The sequence below is a fragment of the Lithobates pipiens genome, unplaced genomic scaffold (assembly GCF_037356315.1).
Source record: "Lithobates pipiens isolate NorthernLeopardFrog02 unplaced genomic scaffold, aLitPip1_a1.2 Scaffold_23, whole genome shotgun sequence".
NCBI classification, from domain to species: domain Eukaryota; kingdom Metazoa; phylum Chordata; class Amphibia; order Anura; family Ranidae; genus Lithobates; species Lithobates pipiens.
In genome coordinates this window covers 74,901,184-74,913,950 of record NW_027507785.1, presented here as the reverse complement: position 1 = coordinate 74,913,950, position 12,767 = coordinate 74,901,184, and the positions used below count along the sequence as shown (strand labels likewise).

The 12,767-nt window shown below is 47.0% G+C and overlaps 1 protein-coding gene across 1 annotated transcript in view; it reads left to right on the top strand.

The window, feature by feature from the left end:
• Window positions 1-12,767, top strand: part of CFAP20DC (CFAP20 domain containing) — a 490,970-nt gene that overhangs the window by 244,613 nt on the left and 233,590 nt on the right. The window lies entirely within an intron of this gene.

The window sequence follows — 12,767 nt, the reverse complement described above, 5'->3', positions numbered from 1 at the left end:
CACGCGCCGGCGTATAACACGCACCCCAAGTTTAGGAGGGAATTTTAAGGAAAAAAACTTTTAGGAGGGAAGTTTAAGGGAAAAAAAAAACTTATATTTATATGCCCATCAGTGTCATCTGCAGCCTTGTCCACCATTGCAGCCTTGTCCACCATTGCAGCCTTATGCAGCCTTGTCCACCATTGCAGCCTTATGCAGCCTTGTCCACCATTACAGCCTTATGCAGCCTTGTCCACCATTGCAGCCTTATGCAGCCTTGTCCACCAGTGCAGTCTTGTCCCCCATTGCAGCCTTATGCAGTCTTGTCCCCCATTGCAGCCTTATGCAGTCTTGTCGCCCATTGCAGCCTTATGCAGTCTTGTCCCCCATTGCAGTCTTGTCCCCCATTGCAGCCGTGTCTATTTTATTTTTTTAAAATGCTGCCGCCGAGATACAGAGCCGGATGTGTATCTCGGTGGCGTGCGGTAGTCCGGCTGCCTTCGGCTCTTCTCGGGCAGCTTTCGGCCAGCTTTCGGCCACCTTCGGCCGTTCTCGGAAGCTTCTGGCCGCCGAGAAGAGCCGAAGGCGGCTGAAAGCTTCCGAGAATGGCCGAAGGCGGCCGAAAGCTGCCGAGAACGGCCGAAGGCGGGCGAAAGCTGCCAAGAAGAGCCGAAGGCGGCCGAAAGTCGCCTTGAAGAGCCGAAGGCGACTGAAAGCCGCCCAGAGGCTCAGAATTTCGGGGGATCGGCGTATAACACGCACCCACGATTTTCCCCTGCTTTTAAGGGGAAAAAAGTGTGTGTTATACGCCGATAAATACGGTACATATTTAAGGGCCCGATTCTACTGTTATGATTTGGTAAGAAGCAAATACACATAGAAAAAGTAGAAAAAGATTTGCACAATTGCATTTAGATGTACTAGTTTCAGCTAAGCGTTGGAAAGCGTTGGAATGAAAAGAAAAAAATACTAAGTCAAAATGGGACTCAGGTTTGGTCTAGATTGCCTCTTGGGGTCATGGGACGGTTGGGACTTGTGAAGATGATACTTCTTCCCAAGTTGCTTTATATCTTCTGGCATTCCCCGGTGTCTATCCCAGCCCGTATTTTTCGCGACATGGAGTCTATATTAAACTCCTTTATTTGGGGGTCCTCCAGGCATAAGTTGGCTTGGCAGACTCTCAAATGTCCTGTCCACTTGGGTGGGGTGGCACTACCGGACCTGGCAGCATATTATATGGCTTCCCAGCTCTCCCACCTCTTCTATATTAATACTTATGACAGGCTTCGATACTCTACTTTGGTATGTACGGCAGCCACGGATGTGGTTGCGCACCCCTTTCAGGTCCTATTTTGTAGTCATCGTGGGCTTTCCCGATCGGATACGGGGCAACTCATGCTTCTGCACCATAGTAGAATTTGGAGCGGGGCCCAGAAATTGACAGCAGCTCCCATTCTGCACGCCCACACACCTCTCTGGGAGAACCCCTCTTTACCCGAGATGCTGAAGGTGCCGGACTACAAGCTGTGGATATGTAGAGGGATAGTATATTTGTCCCAGCTGTACAGGGCTGGGGGCATTAAAACGTTTCAGCTGCTCAAGGAGGAGTACGACCTTCCGAACCATATGTTGTTCCGCTACTTGCAGGTCCGTCACGCGGCCCAGTCCCAATTCGGGTCCTCCTCTCCAGCACTGGGATCCACAGCCTTGGCGGATCTGGTGTTTGGAGACGACCCGAGGAAATTGATCTCTTGTTTTTACCAGCTTCTCATTACCCCCCAGGCTACGGCTAGAGCTTACAGGCTGAAGGCACGTTGGGAGGAGGATGTGGGGGGTATGGAGGATGACCAGTGGAGTGATATTCTGAACGTATCTAGAGTGGTGTCTCCTAAGCTATCTGATAGGCTCACGCATCTCTACATGCTCCATCGCGCATATATTACCCCTGGCCGCCTGTCTAGATTCAAGCCAGATTCTGATCCCACTTGCCCCCGTTGTGGCGATGCCAACAGCTCTTTTTACCACCTCATTTGGGCCTGTCCGCCTGTCCAGGGCTTCTGGGAGCAAATAGTCAAGTTCCTGCATGATCATATGGGCTCCCCCCTCACATTATGCCCTCGGCAGTGTATCCTTGGCCTTCTTCCTCTTCCTGAGGAGGATAAATACTTTAGGACATTTTTACATGAGGTCCTCTTCACTGCTCGGATGCAGATAGCCTCCTTGTGGCTTAGGCCTGGTTCCCCTACGATCCAGCAGTGGAAGAGGGCCGTGAACAGTGTCTTACCGTTCAAAAAAGTAATATACGCCAACCGAGGGTGCCCAGAGAAATTTGGAAAAGTATGGGATAGATGGATGGGGAGCACAGATAGCTGCCCCAGCTGAACTGCAACTACTACACAGTAGCAGAGTTCGACCTCCCCCTCAGTCATTCTTGATGCCCTGGCCTCTTGGGGTATCTGTCCCTGAACACACCTGCATGGGTTGCCCGCATGTGCGGCAGTCAGGATGTTTCGCTCTTGTATGTCAGACTTAGGATGTTTATTGTATTATTGTATGTATATATTGGTGCTTGTTGCACTAGGGTTTATGCATATGTGTGCTGTTATTCTTATTTCTATGCTCAATAAACTCGATTTTTGTTAAAAAAAACAAAATGGGAGTCAGGTAGTCTCCATCCAGAACAACATATATTATTGTACTGGCTCCTTGCCCCCTAGCCTATTCCTCTCTAGCCACGGAAATACAATGGTACAGATGTTTGCTCTTTACCTGTGTAGATTTTTTCTTACCAAAGCGCATCCAAACTGTAGCAATGAAAATAGGTCCTCAAGCTGCGCTGCAAAAAATGAAAAAATGACCATTGGAAAATGCTAGCCAGGTCTACCAGTGAACCTATTAAAAACCAGCTGGTCTTGTACAAAGCTGGTGATCCTAATCCTCATGGATCTCCGAGACGTTTTCTTGCTTAGCTATCCAACTGTATAATTTATTGTATTCCTCTTTTGAATGCTATTATCATGCAACAAAACATCACATGAGTTTAACTTACCATGTTTTTGTTGTCTTAACAGATCATTTTACCTTTGTGACAAATCTTTTTATCATCCCCAAACTCTTAAAGGCAGATTTAATTGGTGCCCAATAAATTATTCAGTTAAAATGCTATTCTCAGTCTCCAGGCAGAAGTAGATCATTCGAGTTAGATTTGAATAAAATGATCCTCGTATTTAAAAAGAATATTTTTTTTTGTCTTGTGTGCCGATAAAGCCTCGGAGACAGTGGGTTTTCATTTTGTGAAATTGCCTGTGTGGGATTTCAGCTACCTCCTGCTTTTTCATCCCTCTCGTGCTGCCTAGCACAACGTTCTTTCTTTCTTCAGAGCTCCATGTGAGATTTCAGGCCGATCTAATAGAATTTATTTTATTTTAATTCAAAGCATCCGCTTCAAAGTAACATGAGATATGAACACAGCACTCTGACCCTGCTGGTACAAATCTAAAATTATACTATATATAAAAATTTACTTTGTGTGTATATGTAAATAGGTAGAAAAATCCCATGTGTTGTTAAAAAAACAGAAAGGCTACTGGGTTTAATACCGCTGCAAAGAGTAGCACTAAGTGTATGCCCATAGCAACCAGTTTGAGCTCTGCTCTACAGGGGACTGCAAATGGCTCAAGTTAAAGTGATTGTAAAGTCTTGTTTTTTTTTGAGGACCTCCGAGCCGCTTTGTGTTCATTCAGACATGGAGCCGCGGTTCAGCCCCACACCCTCTCTCTTCTGATTGGCTAACTGCCTTTTATTGACATCAGCGGGAGCCAATGGCACCACTGCTGTGCCTCGGCCAATCAGGAGGGAGAGTCCCGGATGGTCGAGTTAGTCGTGCACATCGCTAGATCGAGAGGGGGCTCAGGTAAGTATTAGGAGGGCTGGTGCATACTGAAGGTTTTATATCTTATTGCATAGAATGCGTTAAGATAAAAGACGTTCTGCCTTTACAATCACTTTAAAGCATTTATAAAGGCAATTTTTTTTTATCTTAAAAAATAAACAGGCTATACTCACTTGCTCTGTGCAATGGTATTGCATAAAGAAGCCCTAAACCTCCTCTTCTAGGGTCCCTCGTCAGCAATCTCGGCTCCTCCTTTTCTGTGTCTGCCCCCATAGCAAGAGATTGCTATGGGAGCAGATGTGCAGGGTATGCTTCTAAGTCCATAGACGCACATAGAGCATCTGGGCCCCACTCCCTTCTCTGCTCACAGGATTTGATTGACAGCAGCAGGAGCAAATGGCTCCCACTGCTGAAAGAACTTCTTGTGACTAGAAAGTGACTATAAAAATACAGGGGATAAGAACTGCAGACAGGCAGAGTGTTAGCTTGATACAGGTCTCAGGTAAGTGTTTAGGGAGGAAACAGTACATGGCAAAAAGTATTTTTACCTTAAAGTGGTTGTAAACCCCATTCATGAAATTTAAACTAAGCACATATATCTGTAGTGTTTACTTGTTTCTCGCCAAAGCTCTAAGTGTTGTTTCTCTGGTGCTTCGTTCCTCTGTTATCAGCATGAGCCACATCTGACAAGTTCTCTGACACATGAGATAACATGAGCTAGAAATTTGTGTTGGGGAGGGAGCTTAGAAGGAGATAAGCAGAGAGCTTGTTTATTCAGCACTGCAAGTTCCTTCATTCCTTTGCCTATGTGGATTAGAGGGGGGTTCCCTTTCCTCCAATGAGCTCTCACACAGTGTAAGTCAAGTCTCTCCACCCACCTCTATGTGCTGCTGAAAGATGAAAAAATATTTTTTAACACAATCTGCACTTTTAAAAGGGTGTAGACAAGGGAAATTGCAGATATACAAGTAAAGTTTATGTAGGAAGATTTGTTTCATCTCTGTGTATCATCTGAGGCTATTCACTTCTCTGGGTGTATGTGAGGGTTTACATCCACTTTATTGCAGGGTCATCCATCAAGCAGCTGTTATTTCCCGGCCCACTCCCCAAAGCTCAGCTGTCTGGGCCTTTTTCAGCACATCTGCAGCAGATCACACTTGCTATCTGCAAACTGTGTCTCAAGAGCATCAAACGTGGCAAAAACAACAACCATATGCATATCATTGTTATTTTTTTGCCTTCATCAAGAGCACCTCTATAGGGTTACAGTGGGAAGGCGCCCCCGGCACCCTTTATGCCATGTACACACGGTCGGAAATGTTGTATGTGAGCTTGTTGTCGGAAAGTCCGACTACGTGTATGCTCCATCGAACATTTGCCATCAGACTTTCTGCCAAAAAATATTTGATAGCAGGTTCTCAAATTGTTCTCAACAGAATGCTAAAAAAGACAACTCATGTCATGCCATTTGCTCTGCTGAGTAATGTTGGACCTGGAACCATGCAGAAGGGAGGTAAATCAACTGCAGTTCAAGGAACCCCTAGCAAACACAGAAGAAACTGCAGGGTGCCATGGAACACTGGTTGAGAATGGCTGATCTCATGATGTGGGGTAAAGCAAGTGGACTTCAAGAGTGCAGTTGTGTCTTTCATCTTTTATCTCCGAAGGGCTGGTTCACACCTAAATGCGGTGCGGGAAAGGCATTTCTTGCTCCACAAGTAAATGTTATGCCTTTTGAGAGGCGTGCAGGTGCCAATGAATTGTTAACGGCACCCCAAACGCATCCCGCAAACACAGCGCATTTGCGGCAGACTGCCAGCAGACTGTATAGTATTGCAGTACTTGCACTACATTCAAATGAATGGGCTGTCACAACTGCACCGCATGGGAGCAAACAGGAATGCTCTCATTCCAGCCCTTGCACCTCTATTTTTTTTTAACAAGTACATTTCAAAGTGTAGTTTTTTTCCATTTTATTCTTATTTAAACACAACTTGGTGTGAGTAGCCAAGGCCCTTTAAACAAACAAGGTTTTTGAAGAGTTGGATTTTAATTCCAGGATGAGACCTCTGTTCTTCTAAAATCTCTACGCCTTCACAGCTGGAGCTGCAAAACATCTCATTAGAACAGTGATTTCACAGGTCCATCCCTGCAATTTTCATTTATTTAAATAGGACAATGAATGTGATTGCATGGAAACTCTCCTGAGACCTGTCCTCACAGATAATCCATACATCTCAGCTGAAAGGTTAGTATATTTGTGGAATGGGTTCCAAACAGATCTGAAGTATGTAATTACCGCTTGCAAATTATCCAGGATTTAGCTTACATTTCTTAATTTCCTGCTTGGAGAACAAATTTGAAGCATTGACATAAATGCGTGGCTTTCTGGACCCGTATCGAAGTGACGTGAGAACCTTTTGACATCCACATGAGTCTGTGTCTCATATCTGCTGACCTTTACAGACAAATCCCAGAACTCCTTGAGTCATTGAAAGATTATTTAAAGCTGAAAGTTTAAAGCATAATTTTGCTTTATAGCAAGTCTTAGCGATAAATGTTTCATAAGCACATTTACTGTAATTTTCTTCAATATAGTTCACTTTTTTTTACTTCTGAAGCACAAGTTCTAGTTGACACTTTTCCAATTTGTAACAAATTTGCATGCCAAGTCTCTAGCAATGGCAAAGTTGCAGTGTTGAGTCTACAGCAATTCAGCCACCGTGGCCCCTGTGGTGGGATGACTATTGCACAACATAACTGAACCTGAACTTGCAGCAGACTTGCAGAATGCTGCCATAGGAGACAGCAGTCCATCTATACAGAAGTGGCGTCCAGCTGGAGGCCTTCACCTGTATAGCTGTCTACCTATAGAAGTCTCAGAGTCTGCCAAATATCACTGCATTTACTTAGGGTGTCCGGGCCCTAACCCCCTCTCCCCCAGCTCTGTTTAAGAGACAATAAATCTCTTTTCATTCAAAAAATGTCTGGCGCCCACCATTTCATCTTACACCCACCATGCCTTGTAACCCACTCTACGCAGAAGGATGTCAGCTGTCCCTGACTCTGGAGGCCACCATTAGCCTCAAGAGCCCCGGGGCTTTGCCGGGGCTTTGCTACACTTAGATATACACAGTGAAGTGACGGGCATCAGGTGACACACAGAGATGAAACAAGGGGGTGAATAACGTTCAGGAGGACAGTTTTTTCAATATAAAACCAAAATCGAGAACACAGGGACATGACCTCAATCTAACTGGAGGAGGGTCAAAAAAAATAGAAAATATTTTCTGAAAGGGTTGTTGATGCTTGGAATAAACTTCCAGCAGAGGTAGTCTTTCCTTAACCTCAAGTGATCGCAGGAGCTGGAATAAGCTCCGTACTATAACAGCACTCCCACCCAGGAGTCATACCTCGCTCCAAAGAGCCTGAGCGGTACACCAAGCTAGGTCAGATTGCAGCAGAGGTAGTGAGCCAGACAACATTAAATGGCTTCAAACATGCTTAGGACAAACCATACATCTATACAAAAAAGTTAACCAAAAAAAAAAAATAGAAAACATGTATAAAAAAATAAAAAATGGGTAGACTCGATGGACTACTCAGTCTTTTTTCTACTGTCATTTTTCTAAACAAATCCTCCTACATAAGTTGTACCTTTTTATGTGCGGTCTTCTCTTCTCTACATCCTTTCAAAGTGCTGAATTTATAAAGCTTGTCTGAGCTGGCAAAAAACAGGGGAAGGTGAACTGAAGGTACACACTGCAGAGCTCAGCGAGGAGAGCTGTGAGCCCTGATAGGAGGGAATGGACACCCCCCCCCCCCCCTCTTCACACAGCACACAGGAACAGAACTGAGGCTGTCAATCAGCTGGAGATTCCTCCTGTCACCTTCTTACTCTTGGTGTCAGGAAAACTTGTCAGAAGGGACTCATGCTGGTAGCAGAGGAATGAAGCAGCAAACAGAAATTACCCTTAGCCCCCATTTACACTGGTGCACCTTGTCATGTGCGTTGACAGTTCCAAATCGCATGACAACTCGCACCCCATTGCGGGCATGTCGCATCGATTTTGAAAAAAGTTTAGGCACTGATGTGCGGCTTTGAAGTCACGCTGAAGTAGCACAATTTGAAAGCCGTACCATTGGGAATGGGGGTTTAGTGCTCTTTATTGAGACAAGCACATACTATAGAGGGATATGCTGTGTTCATATTTCATGTCTGAGGTTTACAACCACTTTTGGAAATCAATATTTAGTTGGAAATGAATTAATTTATTTTGGAGCTAAATGAGTAGAATTGTGGATGAGAGTTATAATGAAATGTGATACAGTCTGGCAATAGCAATAGGCAGGAACTAAACACTTCTATACTTTACAGCAGAGGAAGGTGCCATCTTATTCTCTAGGTCAGTAGTTGCCATGGTACTCGTGATCAGCTAGAACACAGGCAATTTGAAGGCTTGAAAATCTGGATGAAAACAAACATAAGCACACTGACAACTGTGATAGTTATCACCAGAGGCATGCCTTAAATGTAACTGTTTTAGAAAATCAGTGGGTTTAAAGTCCCCCCATTGACACTCCAGGCTCTTCCCCCTGAGCTGCATGCTCAGGGGACACTAATGCATGTTTGCTCTCGGGCTGGCTCTGTGTGTCTATTGACACACAGCTCATAGCTCAGCACCTCCCCCCCCCCCACTCTCTCCTCACTGGCTGTGATTGACAATGGCTGTCTCTCTGTCCAATGAGAAGAGTGAGATGCTGCCCTTGTTCACAATACTGGATCGAGATCAGACTCAGGTAAGTATTTAGGGGGGTTGGGGGGGGGCTGCATGTAGAAGGTTTTTTACCTAAATGCTTCATTAAGTTTAAAAAAAAAATTGTATCTTTAGAAACACTTTAACTGTCACATGTGTCCCTGCTCAGTGCCACTTCCAGGAGTGATCACTGGTGAGTCCAAGGGTGCAGTCGGTGCACATGTTGACCGGTCACCTTGTAGGCAGGTGCAGTCTATATTCGCAGCTGCAGATGGCGCTCGTCCGCAGCGGCAATGCAGATGGGAGAAGAAGTTAAGAGAGGCTTTTTTAATCTATGATTTCCTCAGTTACTTGGGCAGTGATCCGATTGGATGTAGATGCCCCTCGTGACCCTGGTGGCCATCTTAGGTCAAGCAAAGGCTATTTAAGACTCTGATGCCTGGGTTTGGCACGCTTTATGTGAGTGGACAAGTTAGAGACAGGTACCTCATCTGACAAGGATAGGGGGCATGATAGGGAAAGGTTCCAGTGAAGTAGGGAGAGAGCAGGGACCCATATGGGTCGGACAGGCCAGGCCTCACTTCGCTCCCCGTGGCAGACATTGTCAGTATGCCTGAGTCTTCTGTTCACTGTCAATTTGCTGCATAGTTGTAAGTGGCACCTAATGGGTGACCTTCCTTTCGGGCCCTTTTGTGCTGTTGACCTACTGTTTCAATACAACGTTCTTTTCAAATAAGGACTTTGAGTGTTTACTGCCTACCACATCACGCTGCACCTACCCAACAATGTTTTTGTGGTATCATTACACTCCTGCAGTCTTCTGAATCCCGAGAGAATCCCACCGCTGGATATCCAGTGGAAAGTGTCCAATTCACCCTGGCAGTGCACACCTCAAGAACAACCCTCCTCCTCCGCATTGAAGAAGATACAAGTTCAGCTCTAAGCATGATACTAACAAAATTACACTTCACAGATACAATAGGTTCTCAACTTTACCAGTGTGAATTTGCTACATAATTAGGCCTCATGCACACGAGACGCAGTTAAACGCGCGTTCAGATGCAGTTGGACAGTTTTTTCAACTGCCCCTGAACTCATTCAATGTTATCCTATGTGTCCATGCACACAGTCTCGTTTTTTTCCGTTTTTATGCAGTTGCGTTTAATCTCGTTTTTCCAGAAGCAAAAAAATGCGTTCAGAAGCAAAAATTTCCACGTTTCAGACGCAAAACGCGGCAAAACGCGGTAAAACGCGGCAAAACGCCGCTAGCGCGTTTAGCCGCGTTTGCGTTTATATGCGTTTTTAAAGGTGACCTTTTTTTTTACATTAAAAATCTCAAAAATGATTGCAAATGATGAAAAACCATTAGAAAAATATTTTAAACAATTGCAATTGCAAGTGGACAATCTACAACTTGTGGCAAGTGACATGGCAGGTGGCAAGTGACGTGGCAAGTGGACAATCCACAACTTGTGGCAAGTGACATGGCAGGTGGCAAGTGATGTGGCAAGTGCACAATCCACAACTTGTGGCAAGTGACGTGGCAGGTGAAGTGGCAAGTGACGTGGAAAGTGGACAATCCACAACTTGTTGCAGGTGACGCGGCAAGTGACCTGGCAGGTGACGCGGCAAGTGACCTGGCAGGTGACGCGGCAAGTGACCTGGCAGGTGACGTGGCAAGTGGAAAATCAACAACTTGTGGCAGGTGACTGGCATGTGATGTGGCAAGTGGACAATCCACTTGTGGCAGGGGACGTGGCAAGTGACGTGGCAAGTGGACAATCCACTTGTGGCAGGGGATGTGGCAAGTGACGTGGCGAGTGGACAATCCACAACTTGTGTCAGGTGACGTGGCAAGTGGACAATCCACAACTTGTGGCAGGTGATGTGGCAAGTGATGTGGCAAGTGGACAATCCACTTGTGGCAGGTGACGTGGCAGGGGACGTGGTCCACAACTTGTGGCAGGTGACGTGGCAGGTGACGTGGAAAGTGATGTGGTAAGTGGACAATCCACAACTTGTGGCAGGTGATGTGGCCGGTGACGTGGCAAGTGGACAATCCACATCTTGTGGCAGGTGACGTGGAAAGTGGTGTGGCAAGTGGACAATCCACAACTTGTGGCAGGTGATGTGGCTGGTGACGTGGCAAGTGGACAATCCACAACTTGTGGCAGGTGGCATGGCAGGTGACGTGGAAAGTGGACAATCCACATCTTGTGGCAAGTGACGTGGCAGGTGATGTGGCAAGTGACGTGGCAAGTGGACAATCCACAACTTGTGGCAGGTGACGTGGCAGGTGATGTGGCAAGTGATGTGGCAGGTGATGTGACAAGTGGACAATCCACATCTTGTGGCAAGTGACGTGGCAAGTGATGTGGCAAGTGGACAATCCAAAACTTGTGGCAGGTGACATGGCAAGTGACGTGGCAGGTGACGTGGCAAGTGGACAATCCACATCTCGTGGCAAGTGACGTGGCAGGTGATGTGGCAAGTGACGTGGCAAGTGGACAATCCACAACTTGTGGCAGGTGACGTGGCAGGTGATGTGGCAAGTGATGTGGCAGGTGATGTGACAAGTGGACAATCCACATCTTGTGGCAAGTGACATGGCAGCTGACGTGGCAAGTGGACAATCCAAAACTTGTGGCAGGTGACGTGGCAAGTGATGTGGCAGGTGGCGTGGCAAGTGACGTGGCAAGTGGACAATCCACATCTCGTGGCAAGTGACGTGGCAGGTGATGTGGCAAGTGACGTGGCAAGTGGACAATCCACAACTTGTGGCAGGTGACGTGGCAAGTGGACAATCCACAACTTGTGGCAGGTGACGTGGCAGGTGATGTGGCAAGTGATGTGGCAAGTGATGTGGCAGGTGATGTGACAAGTGGACAATCCACATCTTGTGGCAAGTGACGTGGCAGCTGACGTGGCAAGTGGACAATCCAAAACTTGTGGCAGGTGACGTGGCAAGTGACGTGGCAGGTGACGTGGCAAGTGACGTGGCAAGTGGACAATCCACATCTCGTGGCAGGTGATGTGGCAAGTGACGTGGCAAGTGGACAATCCACAACTTGTGGCAGGTGACGTGGCAGGTGATGTGGCAAGTGATGTGGCAGGTGATGTGACAAGTGGACAATCCACATCTTGTGGCAAGTGATGTGGCAGCTGAGGTGGCAAGTGACGTGGCAAGTGACGTGGCAAGTGGACAATCCAAAACTTGTGGCAGGTGACGTGGCAAGTGACGTGGCAGGTGACGTGGCAAGTGACGTGGCAAGTGGACAATCCACAGCTTGTGGCAAGTGATGTGGCAAGTGGACAATCCACAACTTGTGACAGGTGACGTGGCAGGTGATGTGGCAAGTGGACAATCCCCAACTTGTGGCAAGTGACGTGGCAAGTGACGTGGCAAGTGGAGAATCCAAAACTTGTGGCAGGTGACGTGGCAAGTGACGTGGCAGGTGACGTGGCAAGTGACGTGGCAAGTGGACAATCCACATCTCGTGGCAAGTGACGTGGCAGGTGATGTGGCAAGTGACATGGCAAGTGGACAATCCACAACTTGTGGCAGGTGACGTGGCAGGTGATGTGGCAAGTGATGTGGCAGGTGATGTGACAAGTGGACAATCCACATCTTGTGGCAAGTGACGTGGCAGCTGACGTGGCAAGTGACGTGGCAAGTGGACAATCCAAAACTTGTGGCAGGTGGCGTGGCAAGTGACGTGGCAGGTGACGTGACAAGTGACGTGGCAAGTGGACAATCCACATCTCGTGGCAAGTGACGTGGCAGGTGATGTGGCAAGTGACGTGGCAAGTGGACAATCCACAACTTGTGGCAGGTGATGTGGCAAGTGATGTGGCAGGTGATGTGACAAGTGGACAATCCACATCTTGTGGCAAGTGACGTGGCAGCTGACGTGGCAAGTGACGTGGCAAGTGACGTGGCAAGTGGACAATCCAAAACGTGTGGCAGGTGACGTGGCAAGTGACGTGGCAGGTGACGTGGCAAGTGACGTGGCAAGTGGACAATCCACAGCTTGTGGCAAGTGACATGGCAGGTGGCAAGTGATGTGGCAAGTGGACAATCCACAACTTGTGACAGGTGACGTGGCAGGTGATGTGGCAAGTGGACAATCCCCAACTTG